This window comes from Ixodes scapularis, unplaced genomic scaffold (assembly GCF_016920785.2).
Source record: "Ixodes scapularis isolate PalLabHiFi unplaced genomic scaffold, ASM1692078v2 ptg004177l_1__unscaffolded, whole genome shotgun sequence".
NCBI classification, from domain to species: domain Eukaryota; kingdom Metazoa; phylum Arthropoda; class Arachnida; order Ixodida; family Ixodidae; genus Ixodes; species Ixodes scapularis.
The window spans coordinates 8,603-30,797 of record NW_024610378.1 but is presented as its reverse complement, the minus strand read 5'-3'; positions in this window follow the sequence as shown (position 1 = coordinate 30,797).

Here is a 22,195-nt window from a genome sequence, read left to right as displayed (position 1 = left end):
CACCGCTTCAAGTTAGTGGCAACGGTGCACGGGATGCCGACTGGAACATGTCAAGGACCTCTACTGTCAAAAAGGGAGCTTTCCAGTGAGCCGTCTGCCTCGGACCAGCTACGAGATGACACTACTTTGCAGTCGGCTGTGGTGCCAACGGACACTCAGAGTCTCAGACGGCAGCGGTGACACTCGAGGTTTTGCAAGGGCTACTGGAACAACAAACGGTTATTAAGGTAATAAAATTAAATAAAATAAAAAAATGAATCACGGCCGCAAAGCAGCAAGAGTTAGACAATTTAGCTGAAAATTATACCGACATCTGTCGCCGAGTAGCTGCTCTGGACTCTGGAGGCACTTCGGCAACTGCCGCAATCAACAGTCGCCGCAATTGAGCAGATTCCTTCCCCGAACCAGACAGCACCACCTGCACTGCAGCGTTTCAAGTTAAAGCCGTTTGATGGTGAAACCCCCTGGATCGTTACCTACAACAGTTCGACATAGTTTCCGATGCAAACCATTGGACCGAAGATGACAAGGCACGCGCTGTCATCGCCCAGCTTGATGGCCCGGCCCTCAATATGCTCCATGCACCTCAAGGCACCCGTCTCACGTAGTCAGCATTAGTCGCAACCCTACGTGATCGTTTTGGTGATGACCACCTGCAACAAGCATACTACGCAGAATTTCGGTCACGACGCCAACAATCAAGTGAGAGTTTATCCGAACTCGCATCGAGTATCGAACGCCCAAGCTAGAAGTTATTTTCGGGAGCGACACCCGATACCTTGAATCGTGTTGGCACGGGCGTGTTCATGAACGCTATGAGCGATCCCGAGGTTTGAATATTCGTTCATCTGGCAAGACCGGATAAATTACAGATAGCTCTTGGTCACGCCACAGAAATGAGCGTTGCTCAGTGGGCCATCAGCTGCACGCAGCCATTAACATCCCGCGGAGTCCAAGTACAAGCATCGTCAATCCAACAAGGGACACACCCGCATGTTGCGTCAATCCACTTACAGAGAAATGCCAACGGGACGTGCTACCGATGCGGACGTCGTGGTCATTTTGCATTCGAATGCGCGACTGCTTTTACCTCGTCGGGAAACGGCAATCCAGGTCCCCTGGGGCAGGGCCGGATGTAATTGTTCGAAGGCCCCTGGTATCAGTTGCAAGCCAGCTATCATCGGTTCCTTTGAATCCTCCACTCGTCGAACACTCGGGAATTGTGGAGGCACTTCTTGGCACTGGGGCAGCTGTGAATGTTATCGATTAGTCTTTCCTACCTTCAAACATGAAGTTTTCTTCTGACTGTCCTGCACTGTTTACGGCCCAAGGTACTGTCATACCAACTGCAGGAAAAGTTAGACTAAGCATCCTTGTATTCGGTCGCACATCCGTTGAAGATTTTTCCGTAATTCCTAATTGTCTGTCCTGTAATTCTTGGGTACAGCTGGTATGATAAAGTCGGCTTGTTTTCTTTAAAAAATTCTGCCGCTATTCAAGAGAGCCCGCTTACTTCACGGGGCCTGCATGCTCACGGCGCATGTCACAGCTATGCGCCACTTTTGACGGTTTTGAAATTATTTTACAAGCTTTTGGGAATTTTACCTACTTTGGTCTCTGCTTATGCTATTTTGTAGCAGCTTCATTAACTTTTGGGAATCGTGCGCGTCTTATGCGGTAGATAGAACGAAAGGCTTACCGCATATCTTTCTGAAATCTACCTCCGTTCCTGAAAAAGAGACTTGGGATGTACGCATTGCTGCTATCGACGGTGATACAGCCAGAGGCAGTCACGTGCAAGCAACCTCGCCTCAATGAGGCATCGCGGATTTCCAAACCTCATTGCGAAGTGTCAGTACCTCGGACATCGACTACGAGTGCTGATGGTTGTTTCAGCATCCTGATGATGAACCTCGGGCGTACCCCTGCCCCGCTCAAACAAGAAGAACGGGCGGCAAGTCGTTTTCTTTCCTTCGTCAGCGCCTTTGTCAGCTGCTGTCGATCAAACACGACAACCAGCACAAGCTTCAAATCAAAGTCACCAAGTACCTTGGTTCATCCCTCGACGAATACCAAGTCGACTTACTCAAGAAGCTCATCGCAACTTATACCGCACATGTGTAACCCTTGCTCCCAACGAACTTTGATACACGCATCTTGTTGAACACAGGATTGACACAGGTTAGCATGCTCCTATTCACCAGCCTTTACGTCGACTAGCTAGCTCCGTCCCGCAGAACACTAAGTTATTCGCACACAGGTCGCTGGCATTCTTATTCAAGGGGTCGTCACACCATCCAACAGCCCGTGGTCGTCACCGGTTGTCTTGGTGCGCAAGAAAGAAGTGTCTGTTAATTTTTGTGTTGATTATAGAAAGATCAACAGCATCAAAACGAGACGTCTACCCCTTGTCCCGTGTAGGTGATTCACTTGGCAGATTACAAGGCGCCAGATACTTTACGACCCTTGACCTAATATCAGAGAATTGGCAAGTTCCGTTGAATCCGGAGGACGCTGAACAATCTGCATTCGTAACTTTTGCTCGACTTGATCGATTCACACGATTACCATGTGGCCTTTGTAACGCTCCAGCTACTTTCCAACGGCTTATGGATAAAGTCCTAGGCAACCTCAAATTGACTATGGCACTAGTCTACCTCGACGACATTATTGTCTATGGTTTGAAGAACATAACCAAAAACTCGAACTTGTTCTCGATGCACTCCATCGAGCGAATTTACAGATCAAACCTGAGAGTATTCCTTCTGATTTGAATAGGTTCTCTATTTTGGACTTGTCATCAGCAAAGATGGCATCAAACTCTACCCCGCGAAGCTAAAGGCGGTATCGAAGTACCCAAAAACCGATTTACAAGTTTTTTCTGCTTTTCGTCTTATTTTCGGCGGTTTATTTTTGAATTAGCCAGTCGCACAACACCCGTAACACGTCTTCTTCGTAAAAACAACCCTTGGCACTGGACCTTGAACGAGGATCATATGCTTTCAGCAATCTCAAGGATAGTCTTTTTCAAGCACCAATCTTAGCCCATTTCACTCCAGAATTCCCATCTTTCCTGCATACCGACGTCAGCGGAAATGGTCTGGGAGCTGTACTTCTCCAAGAACAACCCCCGGTCAAAACTCAGCGAGTCATCGTCTACGCAAGTTGTCGTCTCACGGATACGGAACAACGGTATCATTCGTCAGAACTGGAATGCCTCGCGCTCTCATCTGGGCTGCTCATCACTTTCAGCCTTATCTTTACCCCTAACCTCACTTGCTGGGCCCTTCTGCTTCGAGAATATCAGTTCCAGATCCGTCACAGCGGAAAGTTTACCACAAAGATGCCGATTTCCTTTCTCGCAACTTGGTAGCCCCGGCCGAGGAAGTAGCTAAATGTGTTCAATTTTGCACTCCTCTGTTTAATCTCACTGAGCCTCAAAAACGAGACTCGGTAGTTCCAAGGCATCGTGTCGCGACTTAGGTCGCCTCCATCGCATACACAAGAGTGGCGACTACGCCGCGCCTATCGTATCCACCACGGTTTATTGTGCCACCGTTGGATGCCCTTTGTAACCGTGAAATTACATCCCGCTGTGCTTCACTTCTGTTACGACGACCTAACCGCTGGACACCTGGGAAGAGACAAAACTGCCAAGAAGATTTTAGAGCGATACTGATGGCCAGGAGTTAACACGAATGTCGCGAAATACACCGCGTCATGCGTGAAATGTAAGTTCCGAAAAACTGCACATCCTGTCATCAACTGTGGTGTCCAACCTGTTCCTCTTCCCGAAGCACCATTCGAAATTATTGATATCGACCACCTCGGCCCATTTGCTAGTACGACAAACGGCAACAAATACGTTCTGGTCGCCATTGACTACCACAGCAATTGGGTAGAGTTACGTTCAGTGCCAAGTGGTGTGGTAAACGATGTCGTTCGATTCCTGCGACAACAAGTTATTCTTCGACACGGAGTCCCTCGGGTCATCGTGAGCAACGTCGCCTCGTCTTTCCTTTACCGTCAATTTGTGAAGGAAATGAATCCACCACGCTCAGGCGGCTTCATACCATCCGAAAACAAATGGCCTCGTTGAACGTGTTAACCGTGCTATCAGCAGCATACTCGCAAGTTACGTCAACCACCAACAGAACAATTGAGACGAACTTGTGCCTTAGACGTCTTTGCCATCAAGACTGCGGAGCAGCCAACCACCGCGTTCACTCCTTTTAAAACTATGTACGGACGCACGCCAAGTTCTTCCAGGCGAAGCTGGTACCAACGCTACTTGGCGACTGAGAGCAGGGAAATTTACGAGCAACTCTGAGCACCGTATGCAAGACCTGAGAAGGCAAGCTCAATGCGCATTGTTGCGGACCCAGGAACAAACGCAAGAGCGCACTGCCCAAGTATTACCATCAAGCTACTATACGCTCTAGAGACTGCAGGTTCTGGTCCGCCGACCGCGTTTAGAAAGAAAGGTCGGGCAGAGAAGTTTCTACCACGCTTTAGAGGGCCTTGTGAAGTTCTTCAGCAACTGGGTCCTATGACATTTCGTGTATAACACTGCACTCGCAGTTAACTGCGAGCGCAGTGTCGTACACACAATTAGATTGCGAAATTGCCCGATAAAAATGCCAGCAACAAAATTAGGCTGGCCCCGACCATTGAAATGACGAGGCGTAACAAACCCCGATCGCCCTGATATTATCGCGTAAGCTCAAAGAAATCTGGAGCGTCCCCTTTCCCGCAGTGCACTTGGAAGAGCCAATCGTTGCAATCTACGCTGTGAGCTCGCCGAATGGCGAGACCAAACATATGTTTAGACCTACAAAAAAAATAAAAAATAAAGACTGCTTTGTTGTAACTGAGAAAGCCGTTTCATCGTGCTCAGAGTCACAGGGCGGACTAATATTTATTGTTTAGGTTTCAACATATTTTCAGCTTCGTCGTTCGTCGAGTTCCGCCGTATATATTGCAGAGAGTGGCTCTGGGTCCCATGTGTTTTGCGGGAAAGGAGACGCTCCAGATTTCTCAGAGCGTATCCACTGTGGACACAAACCGGTGACTTCTCCCAGACATGCGCAATACTAAAACTCTCTCTCTCCCTCTTTTTTACGGATAGGCGTCACCAACAAGTGGCAAAAGAACGCCACCGGGTTTTTGAAATGCAGTACAATATGATACAATATTTATTTTATCTTTGATATATCTTACAATCAATCTCCACATAAATAAAAAAAAATGTTGCGCGTTGGACGTCACATTACTGCAACTTTATTTCGCAGATCCAATTGTATTTATAGACAAAAGAAAATAAAGCTTTCTATGATTACAGACACTCTGTCCTGAGGTGATGATGGGAGCAACGTTACTGGAGCGTTGGATGGAGCTTTGGAGTAACTTGGGATAAGAGTGCCTTACATTTTCTATGCCCGAAGTCGCGGCTCTAAAGGGTTCAACCAACCGTAGGGTTCTTACGTTGCTTGAGTGACATCACTCTAAGGTTGTCGGTTGTATCTCCATCGGATGGATTACATTGTTATACGCTGTCGTTACAATTGCTCGGATACTATTTCAAGGCGGATTATTTCTAGACAGTGCTGAGAGCCGTCTCTCCTTCCGTAGTGGGTTGCCTAGTCGGAGATAACGTTTTCCTATCTTGGCGCGAGACCTTCGGCTATCGGTAAAGCTCCGCGACACCGAAACAGTTGTCGCGATGTGTCTCCATGCAGTATGTTCGCGCGAATCTTCAGCAGTGTTTCATCTGGATTGAAACAAAACGCGCTGCGCTTGTTTCAGGTGTCGTTGCCACATTAGACGTCGTTGCCACATTAGGCACTCACTACACATCCCTCGTTCATCGGCATTTGAGACAGATGAGCTCGACCCAGAACATTATAATCAGTTCATTGAAAAGGGGCGGGGAGAGAGACGAATGTAGAAGTAAGAAAGAAAAGACAGATGAGTAAAAAGACGAGGAGAACGACGAAGCAAGGGGCTCTGTCGAATGAGCCGGACCAAGGACGTTCATCAGTCGAACAATAAACAGTTACAATATTCGCCTCGAGCTGAAAAGTCACTATTCGTGCACCCCTCATATGTAGGAAGCAGACGTGCTTAGAACAAGCTCGAGACGCTTGTTCGCAGATGATTTTGTCCCCTTGTCTGCAGCAAACAACCAGTTTTTTTTTTTTTTGTTTTTTTGTGTGCGTTTGTATGTGGGTGTGTGTTTGTACTATGTATGAACACCATGACTGTGGCTAAAGCGCTGCTAACACGTGACTCTCGCCTGGCTCATTGAATTTCAAAATAAAACAACACGCAAAGAGACATATGTGCCACGTTTCAAGCTCTGAAGTAAAGCAGACGTATAACGTATACATGTACACACTGCGCGACGCTGTTAACGCGAACAAGTAATCTCCGGCTTTTTCCGTTTTTCTGTTAGTATCTAAGGACTATCATGAAAACTGCTAACGTGGTGAAAAGTGGCTATTTGGGGCACTAACCTAAGTGGTAAGCTGGGGCGCCCACCAGTACCCTTTCGAAGTAAAATGTGAACAAGGTGCCGAAGTCGTGTTGGTGTTTCGCTGATTTAACCGCTCGTTTTTCGCCGCCTGAAACAAGCGCAACACGTTTTGTTTCAATCCAGATGAAACACTGCTGAAGATAACGACGAACATACTGCATGGAGGCACATCGCGACAACTGTTTCGGTGTCGCGGAGCTTTACCGATAGCCGAAGGTCTCACGCCAAGATAGGAAAACGTTATCTCCGACTAGGCAACTCACTATACGGAAGGACAGACGGCTCTCAGCACTGTCTAGAAATACCCCGCCTTAAAATAGTATCCGAGCGATTGTAACGACAGAGTATAACAATGTAATCCATCCGATAGAGATACAACCGACAGCCTGGGAGTAATGTCACTCAAGCATGCTGTCAATATAAGAACCCTACGGTTGGTTGAAACCTTTAGAGCCGTGACTTCGGGGACAGCCTACGTCACTCCAAAGCTCTATCCAACGCTCCAGTAACGTTGCTCCCATCATCACCTCAGGCCAGAGTGTCTGTAATCATGAAAAGCTTTATTTTTTTGTCTATAAATGCAACCGCGTCTGCGAAATAAAGTTGCAGTAATTGTAACGTCCAACGCGCAACATTTTTTTTTTTTTTGTGTGTGGACATTGATTGTAAGCTATTTCAAAGATAAAATAAATATTGTATTATATTGTACTGCATTTCACAACCCCAGTAGCGTTCTTTTGCCACCCCTCGGTGACGCGTATCCGTAAAAAAAAAGAGAGAGAGAGAGAGTTTTAGTATTACGCATGTCTGGGAGAAGTTTTCGGTTTGTGTCCACAGTGGATACGCTCTGTGAAATCTGGAGCGTCACCTTTCCCGCAAAACACATGGGACCCAGAGCCACTCTCTGCAATACGTACGGTGGAACTCGACGAACGACGAAGCTGAAAATATGTTGAAGCCTAAAAAATAAATATTCGTCCACCCTGTGACACTGAGCATCATGAAACGGCTTTCTCATTTGCAACAAAGCAGTCTTTATTTTTCTTTTTAAGTCTAAACATATTTTTGGTTTAGACGTTCGGCAAGCTCACAGCGTAGATTGCAACGATTGGCTCTTCCAAGTGCACTGCGGGAAAGGAGACGCTCCGGATTTCTTTGAGCTTACGCGATAATATCAGGACGATCGGGGTTTGTCACACCTCGTCTATTCAATGGTCGGGGCCAGCCTAATTTTGTTGCTTGGCATTCTTATCGTGCCATTCCGCAATCTAATTGTCTGTAGAGCGATAGCAAGATGCACCGAACTATACTTCGTTTCAGCTTCGGTCCAGACGCAGCCGATGGTACAAGCGCGAGCATGTGGCCCAGAACAGTGCTTGCACTGCACGAGCGCGCGTGCTTGGCAGGGATGCTGAAAGCCCGGAGCTCGCGCTTGTAGCTTTGGCTGCGTCTGGACCGAGGCTGAAACGAAGTATAGCCACTACCTACATCTCTTAATTGAAACTGTCAGTGGCTCTATAGACCGGCACACTGTTTACAAACCAATCGAAGTGTGCAAATCGGAGCAGAAACCAGATTTGCCGGAAGGCGCGTGCGCATGCGCAGTGCCGACAGCAGCGCCATCACAGTGCCGCGAGGTTCGGAGGGTTACGTCGGTCTATAATCGAGCCGTCGGTGAACAGGCTGCGTGCACCTGCTATTGGTTTCTTCGACCCTGGAGTGAGGCCTTCGACGTCCGCTTCGCACCGCTGTCACGCGACTTTGGCGACCTTTTGCTCGGCCCGTTTGACACGGTGCCACGGAAACACAACGAAATCTGGGTCGTCGACACGCGACCTCCAAAGCCGCCTTAGACGCGAAAGAAGGGAACGAAAACATACATCACTGTCGTCTTTTGTCGAGTCCAACCTTTCGTTTGTCACGTTTTTCTTCCTTTCCTCTTTTTTCTTTTTTTCTTTTGTTAGTATTCTTCTTTCCTACTTCTGGAATTCGAGGGTTAAATGCAGATGTAATAGCGGTAAAGCCTCCGGAGCCACTATAATGTCGAGTGTCTAGTCTATAGTACGACTCTGACTGTCGTTCATGCGTCTGTCATTCCAATTGGAATCCCCATCTAAGCTCTTTGCCCTGGCATTGAGATTCTTCGGGCAATCAGTGAGATGTTCAATCTCCCAACAGATTACCGGCCGCGAAATTGGCAATTGGAATTCCAGCGGCCATAATTTGGTGTTTTTCCACCCTGCTGCTTTCACATTATCATCAAAGTCTAATTAAAAAGAAAAAAAGGAAGATCAAGTGAACTCGGGAATTACACGCCATGGCCCCTCCTGGAATAGAGACAATGCTCTTGCATTCTTTTTCCCCCAACAAATAAACAACCACTCATAATCAGCAGTAATTAAAATAATAATTTTGCAGACAATTCTCACCGGTATAGTTTGGCGGAAACAAATTATTTTAATGGACGAAATACTTCTAAAACCCTCGAGTAACATACTCCGCATAAGAATTTGCACCATTCTTTTTTTTCGAATAAGTAAAGAAGTGAGCGACAGTAATAAAAAAAAAAAAGAAGGAAAACGTACCCTTTGCAAGCAAATACACATGACCGAATTTTACCAACGTGTTCCCCTTTTCGCAGGCCACATAAGGAAAAACTTAAATTGCATAAAAAAAAATAACTTGTCTCGTACTGCGTGGTTCAATGACAACACGAAACAAACAATACCTCTTCATCGATCTGTAGAAACGCGCCTCACGAGACTGTCTAAACGTCCGAACCGTATACATCTAGATCCATTGATTGCATGCCTGTATCGCGTGGATTCTACGGAATGACCCTGTCATACGTCGAGTAATAGAACACCCTCGCTTTGAAAGAGAAGTCCCTGCAAGGATCTTGAAGGACGACTGAAAGTGCCTGATGACAGACGCTTATCTCAAACAATAGACCCTCGCGCCACGGCCAAACCTTTCTACAGAAAAGGGCTCGCCCTTACACGAAAATACCCAACAATTACTTGCCACGTATAACTATACAGAGTCCATTTGAGAGATCGAATCTACGCACTGTTTACGAGATATTGTCGCTAGTAACGTTTTCAGGGCTATTTGAAGCTCGCTGCTAAAAAATGACGCGTAAGAAAAGAAAAAGAAACGCGCAGATTTAAGGCATTTCAGGTTTTTTCCGATAGATGGCGCCATGTATTCTCTCGTCGCAAGTAGTCACGAGAGCGGAGAGTTACACTCAAACGCAAATGTGTGAACCAGCTTTACACAGGTGAGCGGCAACGTGCTCAGTGCATAGACGCGAGCATTCCACGTTACACATCACCCTCTCTCTTTCTCCCTTTCCTCTTTATTTTCCCTTACCCTCTTCCTTCAAATCGAAATGGGCTCGAGGAAACAAAATGCGATAGACAGCGACCGTGAGTGACAACGCAGGAAACCAAGCTCCTGGAACGTTTTCTCTTCCCTCTAGACCTTCATCGAACGATCGGGCCACACCACCGCGATATACGACGCGGGTGCAACTGACCTCGCTCGGTTCGCTTACAATCACCGCCGGTTTATGTACACCGACCGTCTACGATCAAAACATTCGATGGCGCTGAATCGGGCGCTCTCGCTCGCACGCGTAACCGGTCGCCTAGTTAAAAAGAAAATCATCAAAAATGAACGTCCGTTGTGCGCTGAAGCTTTCCCAGAAGAAAGCGTCATAGAAAATCTCGGAAAGCACGTGCATAATCTAACGTAAACCTGGCGCCGCAGAACAATTGTCAACCGCTACTAATGAAGAGTTTACATTACAAAACTATAAATTATTGTTTTACACAAAAAAAATACAAGTAAACGAAACGCGGAGTATGGTTTATTATATTTACGTTTCCTGTTTAATGATTTACTATTGAGCATTCTACAGTGTAATCCACTTATAACGATACCAGATATAACGATATATCGCTTATAGCGATCAAATTTTTTAGATTTGATCGCTATTTTTTTAGATTTGATTTGATCCAGATATAACGATAATCGGCTATAACGATTGGATTTTGCGGTTTTCTCAATATCGTTATAAGTGGACTGCACTGTACTCGACTAATACTGCGATCTCAATAACTGAAGCGATAATAGTGAAGTAACCGGCTTCACTGAATGTGTTATCGACTCGTAGACTCCCGCGTGATATTTTATTTCTCCTGAAAATAACTCCCGGTCACTTCGACGTTGAACTCTCACTTTTCACGTGTCTGCTCGCCCAGAGCCGTACATGCAGAGAGTTTGTCCGTTCATTGGGAAGTATAGGAGAGAAATGAGGCCGCGCCATTGCACGAAATCGGGCTGGGCGTGTTTCAGGGCATCTTTACAAATTCGAATGTGTGCTACCAGGAGCTGGGAATAATACTCTGGCGGTGGTCGCGAGAAACAAAATTAATAAATGCGTCGGAGTAACTTTCGGTGACTGAGAATATGGTGCACGTGATGTTTCAATCGCGGTCATCCAAGATTATGGTGGAAGAGCGCAACTAGGCGGAACAATCGACATAATCCTTACGCCAAACGCCGAGGACCGGGAATCTGCCGTCCCGAGCGGTCCCCCTCTGTCCGACCAAAACAGAGTTCACGCGGCACATTCGTTTCTTAGATCTTTCTGCATGATCATAATCGAAACATCACGCGCACCCCATTTTAAACCAGGAAGGGTTTCGCAATTTAACTTTTACGCGCTTATTAAAACCATATACCTATGATCAAAACTGTTTCTCGCTATCACTGCTAGGGGATTCTTTTCGGCTTCTGGTTGACCAAGAGAGCATGTCAAGCCCTCTCTCTGCGACTGGTGCACGGCATGGCTCTGCCCGCGCCTCCCATTGACCAAACGCTCTCTGTACACAGCTCTGTGCTCGCCTAAGTATAAAGCCGTCCTCATTTGATCATTCCCCGTCTAAGTAAGGCTCTAACCTATCATGCGCAAGCAAAATCTCAGTCGACGATCTACACTCTAAAAAAAGTCTGTGCGTCTACTTTGACGCACAACACTTGGAGAGCCAATCACCGTAACCTACGGAGGCAGCTGAGCGAATGGCGATGCCGAAACATCTGTTTAGACCAAAAAACACAGTCTGAGTTGTGACATTAAGCATTGCAAAACGTCACGCTTGTAAACCGACGGACGCTGGCTTGAACACCGCACCAGATATCCCGCCGCATCAACGCGTTCATATATAAAACTGTTCTTGCCGCTGTTGATGCCTGAAACTATAGGGTCAATGACGAAGCTGGGTCTAATGGACACGCATAGCGCAAGTGACATGTACACCAAGAAAACGACTTTTAAAAACAAGCATGTCTTTAGTAGAGAAGCAGGGGAAACCAACCGGGCCTGCGACGGGCTATCTCTAGCCGATTATCGAAGAGTCGTCTGGTGGCGCCGCCCGCAACTAACACGAGGGGAGGTTTTTATCTGGCAGCTGCGACGTGCACAGTCTCCACGCCTATAGTACATCTTACATCGTGGCCCTGGGATAAGCTGATTCACAACTTTAAGGGTGTAACGCATTTTAGTGCGTAGAATAAAAAGGAATCCTCCTTAAAGATAGAACATGAATTACGTAACACGAAGTAAGTGTACACGTTCGGATCTGACAAACATATTCGTATTTACGATAATATATATTCCGCCGCTATACTATTATACCCCTACTATGCTCTCCATCGAGTTACCAGGAAGGAGGAAACTACCTTGGTTCCCTTCATGCGGTGTTAAACTCGAACGTGTATCTGGAAACCTGTATCTTATGCGGAAAACGCGCGTTCTGTGGTCGGACCTCGCGTCAAGCTCAAAAAACCCGTCCCCAATGCCATCCGTGCTGTCTGTCTGTCAAGTGTCGCGCGCGACGTGCACTGAATTTCGAATCGCTACAACTTCATTAGCACCTGTGTAGCCAGAGCACGCCGGAAATCAACAAGCGTTCATGTGTCGGAGATTGCCAACGAGGTAGAGGGGCTTAGAGCGATAAACCGGGGTTCCGGTCTGCACTCGAAAGTGACCCCCATAGCCAACCGGCAACGGCCAGGCGGCGCCAGCAGGCTGAGAGCGCACGGCTATACCCTGTCTCGTTGTAACTTGGCAAAGGGTAAACGATAAGCCCCATATTGCGTGCCGAAGGCTTCGAAATGCGCGACGTATACGAGCGCAACGCACACATATTGGAGCATGACGCAGCGAAAAGCCTGATACTTCTCCGGAGTTGAGGCGCGCTCCGGTGATATGCAGTCACGTTCCGATTGGCCCGCCAGGGCCGTAGCCTCCGCTGTACTGGCACGTTACGCGATCACGGCTTCCTGGGATACCCCGTATTTCTTGCTTCAGACACTAGACTAAGCGGCGCCACCAAAGTAAAAGCTCACGTTTGAACAATGCAGCCGCCACTCCCAGGGGCACCCAATATTTCTTGTTTCAGTCACCAGATGGCGCCGAACCAAACAGCATTGCAGGTTGCCTATAAGGCAGCTGCCATTGTACGCAAATTTGACCACTCGTCACGTGACCAAGCCAAATACGTGACGTCACAGGAAAGATGGGCGCCCATGCAGCGGCTGGCCGCAGCTGGGCCGGAGCTTGTCGGATGCTTTGTTGGTTATTGTTCGTATCGGCGAGTTGCTTTCAGACGCGGAAGCCGCCATATGAGGCCGGTCGAAAGCGACTTCAGTGTTCAGCGTGGTGTCTGACGTACGTATAAAGTGAAAATACGGAGGAACGGTGTGCATTTCGCTGGTGACCGACGGGGATATTGCCACGGAAGAGACAATCTGACCTACGTTGCTCGGACCTCGGATTGATTCGGATACCGCTAGGATAAAATTTAAGGCGACGTTTCTGTGCTCTCTTTGACCATCGAAATCTTTGAGGTCTCTAGTGAAGCGTGCGCAATATATTTGGATACTGAGTTTAGCGACGGAAATTCCGTGAGTCGTGCTTGGCAGTGTGCAATTGTGCTGCAGCTTCGTTCAAATAACCGAAGGCTCACTTTGGTTGTGCGGCGCACCGGAGAGCTGCCGTGAAGCTGGTAGTTCCCGTGCCGTGCTAAATGATGCTGTGCTGCTTCCCAATTTGTTCCGGCGTAGACGTGCACTTTGACGGAACACAGGTGTGCGGCGCACCGAAGAGCTGCCTTCAAGCTGATAGTTTCTGTGCCATGCTTTAGGTGATGCTGTGCTGCTTCCCAAATTGTTCCGGCGTAGACGTGCACTTTCACGGAGCACAGGTGTTGCAGTTAGTATTGATTCCGCTGGTCTGTCGCTCGCTTCGTCGACACAAAAGTTTCATCAACACTCGTTACGCGAATTGCAAGCCGTATGGACATTTCATTGCGCGTGTTATTTACCCAGTCCACCCGTTCACGCCGCTTTGTGACGACAGTCTGCAGCGGCACATGACCAGAAAAGTGGTCCCACATCCATTTCAGTTCAGTTCGCCCACGGCAGTCGCCAAACCCCGAGGGAGAGAATTTATTCGGACAGAATGCCGCTAAAGCAATGCAGCTTCTTTAGTGGTCAGGGTAGTCTCTCTTCTGTCAGTTTTGTTATATTGTCACGGATGCTTGCTCCAGTCCTATCTTCTATCAATATTTACTATACTAGAAAGCTCCAGGCCATGCTCAGCTGTCATTGTATGTTCTGGTGGAGGTGCTGGGTACTTTACCCATAGCCCTTCACTCTACATGTGTGCACCTTGGCGGCTCCTCAGCCGAGTTGCCCGATAACAGGACACAGGTGGCGGACTATCCCGCGTCCTAAACCTCCGGCGAGCCGTGAACCAAGTCCTATCCCGAGCCCAGCAGAAAGACCGCAAGATGAGCAAGTACCATAAGGACAAACCTCGAAAATACACCACGAAGAACCTGAAATCCGAGTCGGTCGCTGCTACCAGCAGGAACCACTGGAATTCGGTCTTTTGCCAGAAAAACCGAAGCTGAATAAGCGAACAATGACAAACCTGTAGCAGCGAACCGCGTCCACTCCCACTATTGTTTGTATGCCCGTCGCAACTCACACTCCGACGCCCTTAAGACAACCAGCTCCTGCAGAACCTATACTTCTCGTGGAAGAAACTGCCAGGCACTGGTTTGAGAACCACGAATCCTCCTCAACGTCATGGGAAGTTTGCAAGGTCGAGCTGAAGTGCACGTACATCAGCCAAAATTGACGAGAGAGAGCCGAATTTCTGATTTTGTCCAGGACACGGCCCCAACAAGAGCGTCGCTGCCTTCTTGGAGGATGTTTTGCGCCTGATCAAGCACCCACGCCAACCCACGATAACAGTCGAAGGGTTGATATCACCGAGGCTTCCAACATTGAATGTACACTGCAGGCCCGAGCCTATCACTATCAACAGCTCCCCAGCGTCTCGACACACAAGTCATCCAGCTGAAACTTCGACGCCAGACTCCCAGTCATCCAGAACATCATCCGCATTGTTGTCCGGGAGGAGATCAGGAAGCTATTTTCTGCCATCAGTTGCCCAGCTTCTATTTTGATATCCGAGATTGTTTCGGAACAAGTTCGACAGGCATTTCAACTGAAGACCTCTCCCAGCAAAGCGGCATCCGACGAACCGAGGGCGACTTATGCCACAAAGTCACAACGTCCACCACCGGCTACCCGTTAGTATGCAATGCCAATTCAACGAGACACCCCAATGCCGAAGCATTCCCGACATCGGAAAGAACCAGTGTAGGTTCTCGCTGAACAAATTACACCGAGGAAAACAAAGGTACTCCGAATGGTCGACTGAAAACCACTCTGCAACCGCTGCATGAGGCCGACCATGTCTACTGGAAGTGCCCGTACCAATGAATTGGCCTGCAGGAGTTTGTGCCGGCCGAACGACCTTCGACCACGTCTCGAGGAGCGTCCATGGGACATTGAGGATTATCTTCGGCGGCCTTTGCTCCTGGTGCTGACATTACCCCGAAGCTCCTGATCCCCTTTACCTCGACGGGAGGTAAGCACAACAAAGCAGGTGAGCGGCAATGCAAGGACAGTTGATTTGTTGTTGGTTGTCGTCCAAGGACAATACCTAATAATTTGATGACACCAATTATCTGTGTCCACGCAATGAAGCACACAATTTCCAACTTTGACGGAGAATGCCGCTGAGTGACTTGAAGAAATAGAATGGTTGGTTGTTCTCATAAGTGGACACCAAGCATCACCCGACTTCACTTTGCCACACGAGACTTACACAAGTTGCAGTGGTCGTGGGATGCAGAAAAAAATCGCCGTTACGAAATGGAAGTGAAATGGCTTGGATAGCAAACAAACACTGTGCCTGTTGCCAGCCATCAAGTCAACACTACAGCAAACGGCACAGCCATGTAAGCAATACGTGCCCGAGCTTGCTGCGTTGACGCAGAGAACTACCAGGAAAATTTGCAGGTTAGAAGCCAGCTCTGCAGCTTCAGTGCATCAAATGTCAGTGGCCGCACATGGCGTATGGTTACAAGACGGCATCTGTCAGTCAAAGTTGCCACTCGACCAAACTGAACACCGACGTGCCAGGAGCGTCATCCGACAACAAGGAGCACAGGTATTACGACTGAACGCCTGACACGAGACTGTCGCAGAAAGAACTCGTTATGGAACCATTTTCTAAAAATCAGTAATTATGTAATTAAGTGGAAATAAACATATTTGACACACTAACCCGATAAACATATTTCCGCTCGCCTTTACGCCTTCAGAGCCTCTACACAAAGAATTATGTTCACCGCATGTGCTAGACCTTTAGAGTACACCTGCATCTCTGACCCCTCAATATTAATTGATGGGACATAAGAGACTGGCAGACTGGTTGCATTGGGCTGCACTCGTTCCACTTCTCCTGAACATATGGCGCATCCGAAAACCAACTCCAGTGATTTAAAAATGCTGTTTATTAATTTATTCCTTCCAAGGGCCTCTGTAGGCGTTGCAGAGAGGATACTTAAAGCTACACACGTACCATCAAAGCACAGGGACATTAATGAGCACAAACCGGGCCCAGCTACCGAAAATAAATATTACACTCGTAAGAAATAAATATTGCTGCAACTTGTTGAGTGCAAAAACAAACACACCTCTGAGCATCTAGTTTAATAGTATGGATGCATACTATTATTGTCACGGGTGGTGAGTCGTGACCAATAAACAAGAAATAAACAGAAATAAATAAACGTTTAATGTGGCGAACTTGTGCCAAAAATAAAGAAGGAAACAGAAGAAGGCAGAGCGTCGCGGGCGTCGAAGTCGGCGTGTCAGCAGAATCGAGCGCTGGGGCGAGACTGAACAAGCACTTTCTAGAACAACAAAAACAGGGATGAACGATAGTTATGTCCGCAGCAAGAGTGAACGAGAACTTTCTACAAGTCCGTGACCCTGCGCGCGGCATTATCCCCCCCTTTAAAAAGTGCATCGTCCCGATGCAGCATACACGAAAAACAACAAACAAAAACAAATCCAAAACAAAAAGGCAGCAGAATCGCGAGCCGCAGTTCACAGTTCACCCGTCGACGAGAGTGGGAAGTTCTATCGTTCGTAATACGGCTTCAGCCGGACGACGTGCACCACCTCGGGTCGCGGCTGACGTCTTGCAGATGGGCGCGTTCCGTCGGGGAGGACTTCGTAGTTAAGATCACCGAGGCGACGAAGCACTTTGTAGGGTCCAAAGTATCGTTTCAGCAATTTCTCACTGAGGCCGCGGCGACGGATGGGCGTCCATACCCACACCCTATCTCCGGGCTGGAAGTGGACGTCCCTGCGACGAAGGTTGTAGCGGCCGGCGTCGACGCGTTGCTGGTCTTGAATCAGGAGTCGGGCGAGCTGGCGAACTTCTTCGGCGCGTTGAGCAACCGCCTGGGCGTCGTCGCTCTCGTTGTCAGATGGCTCATGGGGCAGCATGGCATCCAGCATGGTCGGTACCTTCCGACCATGTACCAGCTGGAAAGGGGTGAATCCAGTGGTCTCTTGAACCGCCGTAATGTAGGCGAACGTGACGTAGGGCAGCACCTCGTCCCACGTCTTGTGCTCTACGTCGACGTACATAGAGATCATATCGGCGATTGTCTTGTTGAGTCGCTCCGTCAGCCCGTTGGTCTGCGGGTGGTACGCAGTTGTACGACGACGGTTGGTGTGACTGAGTCGGAGAACTTCTTGGGTCAGTTGTGCCATGAACGATGATCCGCGATCTGTAATCAGAACTTCTGGAGCGCCGTGCCGGAGGACGATGGACTCAATGAAAAACTTGGCAACTTCCACAGCAGTCCCCGAAGGAAGAGCTTTCGTTTCGGCGTACCGCGTGAGATAATCTGTGGCGACGATGATCCAGCGGTTCCCCGACGTCGAAGGCGGAAAAGGACCAAGTAGATCCATTCCGATCTGCTGGAAGGGTGCAGTTGGAGGAGAAATAGGCTGCTGGAGTCCGGTCGGCCTCGTCGGAGGTTTCTTGCGTCGCTGGCACTCGTGGCATGATCGTGTGTACAGGTGGACGGTCTTGGGGAGCTTGGGCCAGTAATACTTTTCACGAATACGGGCCAGTGTCCGGCTGTATCCAAGGTGTCCGGACGTCGGGTCGTGGTGACATGCTTGAAAGATCTCCCCTCGAAGGTCGGTCGGTATTACCAGCAGCCACGGCGAGTTGTTGTTCCCGAAGTTCTCTTTGTAGAGTACACCTTGCCGAATGGTGAAGGTCGGCACGGCTCGTGAGAAAACACGGGGTACGGTACCGCCGCGCCCTTCCAGGTGCTCGATTAAGGCTCGCAGCTCCGGATCGTCTCGTTGACGTCGTGCCATGTCATCGGTGTTTACTGCCCCTAGAAAGCACTCGTCATCATCGTCGTCGCTGCTGCCGGAAGGTGTTTCGACAGGGGCCCTGGACAGGCAGTCAGCGTCGCTGTGCTTGTGTCCTGACTTGTAAACCACAGTCATGTTGAACTCTTGTAGCCGGAGGCTCCATCGAGCGAGGCGTCCTGACGGGTCCTTGAGGTTCGCAAGCCAGCAGAGCGAGTGGTGGTCCGTGACTACGCGGAACGGGCTTCCGTAGAAGTACGGACGAAACTTCGTGATTGCCCAGACGACCGCAAGGCATTCTTTCTCAGTCGTGGAGTAATTTCTCTCTGCCTTGGACAGTGTCCGACTTGCGTAGGCGATGACTCGTTCAATGCCTTCTTGTACTTGAACTAGTACCGCGCCAAGTCCTGCGTTACTTGCGTCAGTGTGAATATCGGTGTCCGCATCCTGATTGATATGTCCAAGAACCGGAGGCGTCTGGAGTCGTCGCTTCAGCTCGTCGAATGCCTGCTGCTGTTCCTCGGCCCATTCGAACCTCTCGGCGTCCTTCGTGAGGTTTGTGAGCGGTGCGGAAATCCGTGCGAAATCCCGAACGAAGCGACGATAGTAGGCGCAAAGTCCAAGGAATCTTCGCACGGCCTTTTTGTCTGTCGGCACTGGAAATGACGCGATGGCGCGAGTCTTCTCAGGGTCTGGGCGCACGCCTTCGTTGCTAACCACGTGACCTAGAAACTTCAGTTTGTCATAGGCGAACCGACACTTTGACGGCTTGAGGGTGAGTCCAGCGGTCCGTATGGCTTGAAGAACAGCTCGGAGTCGTCGCAAGTGCTCATCGAAGTCGCTGGAAAACACCACGACGTCATCGAGGTAGTAGACCAGACAGCTCTGCCACTTCAGTCCTGCCAGTACGGTGTCCATAACACGCTGGAAAGTTGCTGGCGCCGTACATAGTCCGAAGGGCATTACCTTGAACTCGTACAGCCCATCCAGCGTGACGAAAGCTGTCTTCTCTCGGTCCCGTTCGTCGACTTCGATCTGCCAGTAGCCGCTCTTCAGGTCCATCGATGAGAAGTATCGAGAGTGGCGCAGCCGGTCTAACGTGTCGTCGATTCGGGGGAGTGGGTAGACGTCTTTCTTCGTCACCGCGTTCAGCTGCCGGTAGTCCACGCAGAACCGAAGCGTTCCGTCCTTCTTCTTAACCAGTACGACTGGAGAGGCCCACGGACTGCTTGATGGCTAGATTATGTCGTCGTTCAGCATCTCTTGAACTTGCTCCTGGATCACCTCCCTTTCTTTAACGGAGACTCTGTACGGTGATCGCACAGGGCGCGCGTCGTCCTCGGTAATGATGCGGTGCTTCGCAACGGCTGTTTGGCGTACCTTCGACGACGTCGCAAAGCAGACGGTATTCGGCGAGGAGGTTCATCAGCTGCCGTCGTTTTGGGTCCGGAAGCTTAGGGTCGATGTCGAGTTGCGCTGGCGACGTACCGTCTTGCTGAGGTGGCGAGGATTCATCAGTAATGGCGGCGATTTCGGCGGAATTTCGGAGATCCTCGACGTGGCCAACGGCTGCACCTTTCGTGAGGTGTTGCGTTTCATTCCGGAAGTTCGTCACGAGGACCACAGTGCGGCCATCCTGAAGTTCAGCTACTCCTCGTGCGACGCCTATTCCTCTTCCCAGGAGCAACTGGAGGTTACCTTCCAGAAGAACTTCGCTGCGGGTAGCTGCATCGGTCACGACAGGTACGACAACACTTGATCGCGGCGGCAGATTCACGTGGTCGGCAGCGACTCGGACGGCGGCTGACGCAGTTTGGAGTTTCTCTGAAGGCGGAACAGGTGTCCGCAGCGTCAATCTGTTTTCTCCAAGGTCGATGACGGCGCCGTATTCACACAAAAAGTCCATGCCGAGAATAACGTCTCTGGAACAGTCTTGTAGAATGACGAATTTCACAGGACACGTCTCGCCGTGAATTTCGACGCGAGCGGTGCACCTTCCGACAGGCGTGATGAGGTGTCCTCCGGCGGTTCGTATCTGCGGTCCATCCCACGGCGTCGTGACTTTTCGAAGGTGGCGAGAGAGCCTCCCACTCAATACTGAGTAGTCTGCCCCGGTGTCAACGAGTGCCGATGCGTTTTGGCCATCGATAACAACGTTTAGGTTGTTGGACACCGTTGCAGGCGCGTCGGTGCAATGCGGGGCGTCGAGAGGGTGGGAGCGCTCCGGCGTTCTTGGAGGCTGTTTGCTTCCGTCGTTTTCGGCAACGTCACCTCCAGGCGTTGCCGCACTCAGTTTTCCCGACGACGCAGGGGAGACAGGCTCTCTCGGCGGGATCGTGGCGCTGGGGAGGCTGAACGTCGTGGCGATGGGGAGCGGGCTTCACGGCGGAGAGACGACACTGGGGAGGGGGAACGTCGGAGGTACTCCTCGATGTCGTGAGGGCGTTCGCCGTACCTCGGGCGTGGGTCGTTCGGGTGGAACCCACGCAGGCCCATTTGCCGGTAGGGACAACGACGGTAGATATGGTCGGCCTCCCCGCAGTGGTAGCACAACGGGCGTCGATCGGCCGTCCTCCACACGTCGGTCTTTCGTGGAGCAGCTTGTTCTGGGCGGACGTACGCCCGATCTTCATGGCGTCGTGAATACTGCGGCGCTAGAGGTTCACGTCGAGGTGGCGCCGTATACGGGTAAGCAGGGGGCGGTGGTCGTCGGGTAGCTGCGGCGTAGCTCAGCGGCTCAGCTTCGGTGGTTCAGGAGCGGCGCTGGCGAGAACTTCTGGCTGCAGCGCCTGCTGAAGTTCTTCCCGGACAATCTCGGCGACTGAGGGCGTAGCCAGGCTTGTGGCAGCAGGTAGCAACTTCTTCAACTCCTCCTGGATGGCTTCACGGATAAGGTCACGGATGCCGGGGAGGGTGGTGCCCAGGTCGGATCCAGATGTCGCTAGAGTAGTTACGCCAGGGTGTCGTTGGTAGTGTCTGGCGCGGGCTAGCAAGGCCCGTTCCATATTTGTCGCCTCCGTGATGAACTCGTCGACTGTTGTTGGGGGTTTCCGGATGAGACCGCCGAAAATCTCGCTTTTCACACCCCTCACCAGGTGGTGCAGCTTCTTCTCCTCGGTAGCCTGAGGATCGGCGCGGGCGCTTAGGCGGAGAACATCCTCCACGAAGCCGGTGATGCTCTCGTTGGGGCCTTGAGTCCTGGTACGCAGTAAGTCTTCGGCTCTCTCTCGGCGGTGCTGGTTGACAAATGTCGCCTTCAGCTGGCTCTTGAAAATGTCCCAGGATGTCAATGAAGACTCGTGATTTTCGTACCAGCTTCTGGCAGTCCCCTCGAGCGAGAAATACACGTTTTGCAGCCGTTGCTCGTTGGTCCAGCTATTGTGGGCGACGCGTTCGAGTTGGTCGATCCAATCTTCAACGTCTTCGTGGAGTTCGCCGTGGAACGGAGCCGGTGTCCGAGGAGCGACGGGTAGGTAGACGACGGCAGGAGCGGCGGGGGCCTGCGACTGGTTGTCCATCGTCGTCTTCTTCGGCTTGGGTTTATCCAGGAGCAAACCGTACTCCGGATCCTCTCCCTTGGTGCGGCGGCTGGTCCGAGTTTCAGGTTCCGCGCTGAGTGGTCTTCTCAGCGAGCTTGGAGTCGGGCTTGCACTCCGGGTCCTGGGAGGGGAACGCTGCACGGGCATGCGGTACCCCGCACCTCCACCAGAATGTCACGGGTGGTGAGTCGTGACCAATAAACAAGAAATAAACAGAAATAAATAAACGTTTAATGTGGCGAACTTGTGCCAAAAATAAAGAAGGAAACAGAAGAAGGCAGAGCGTCGC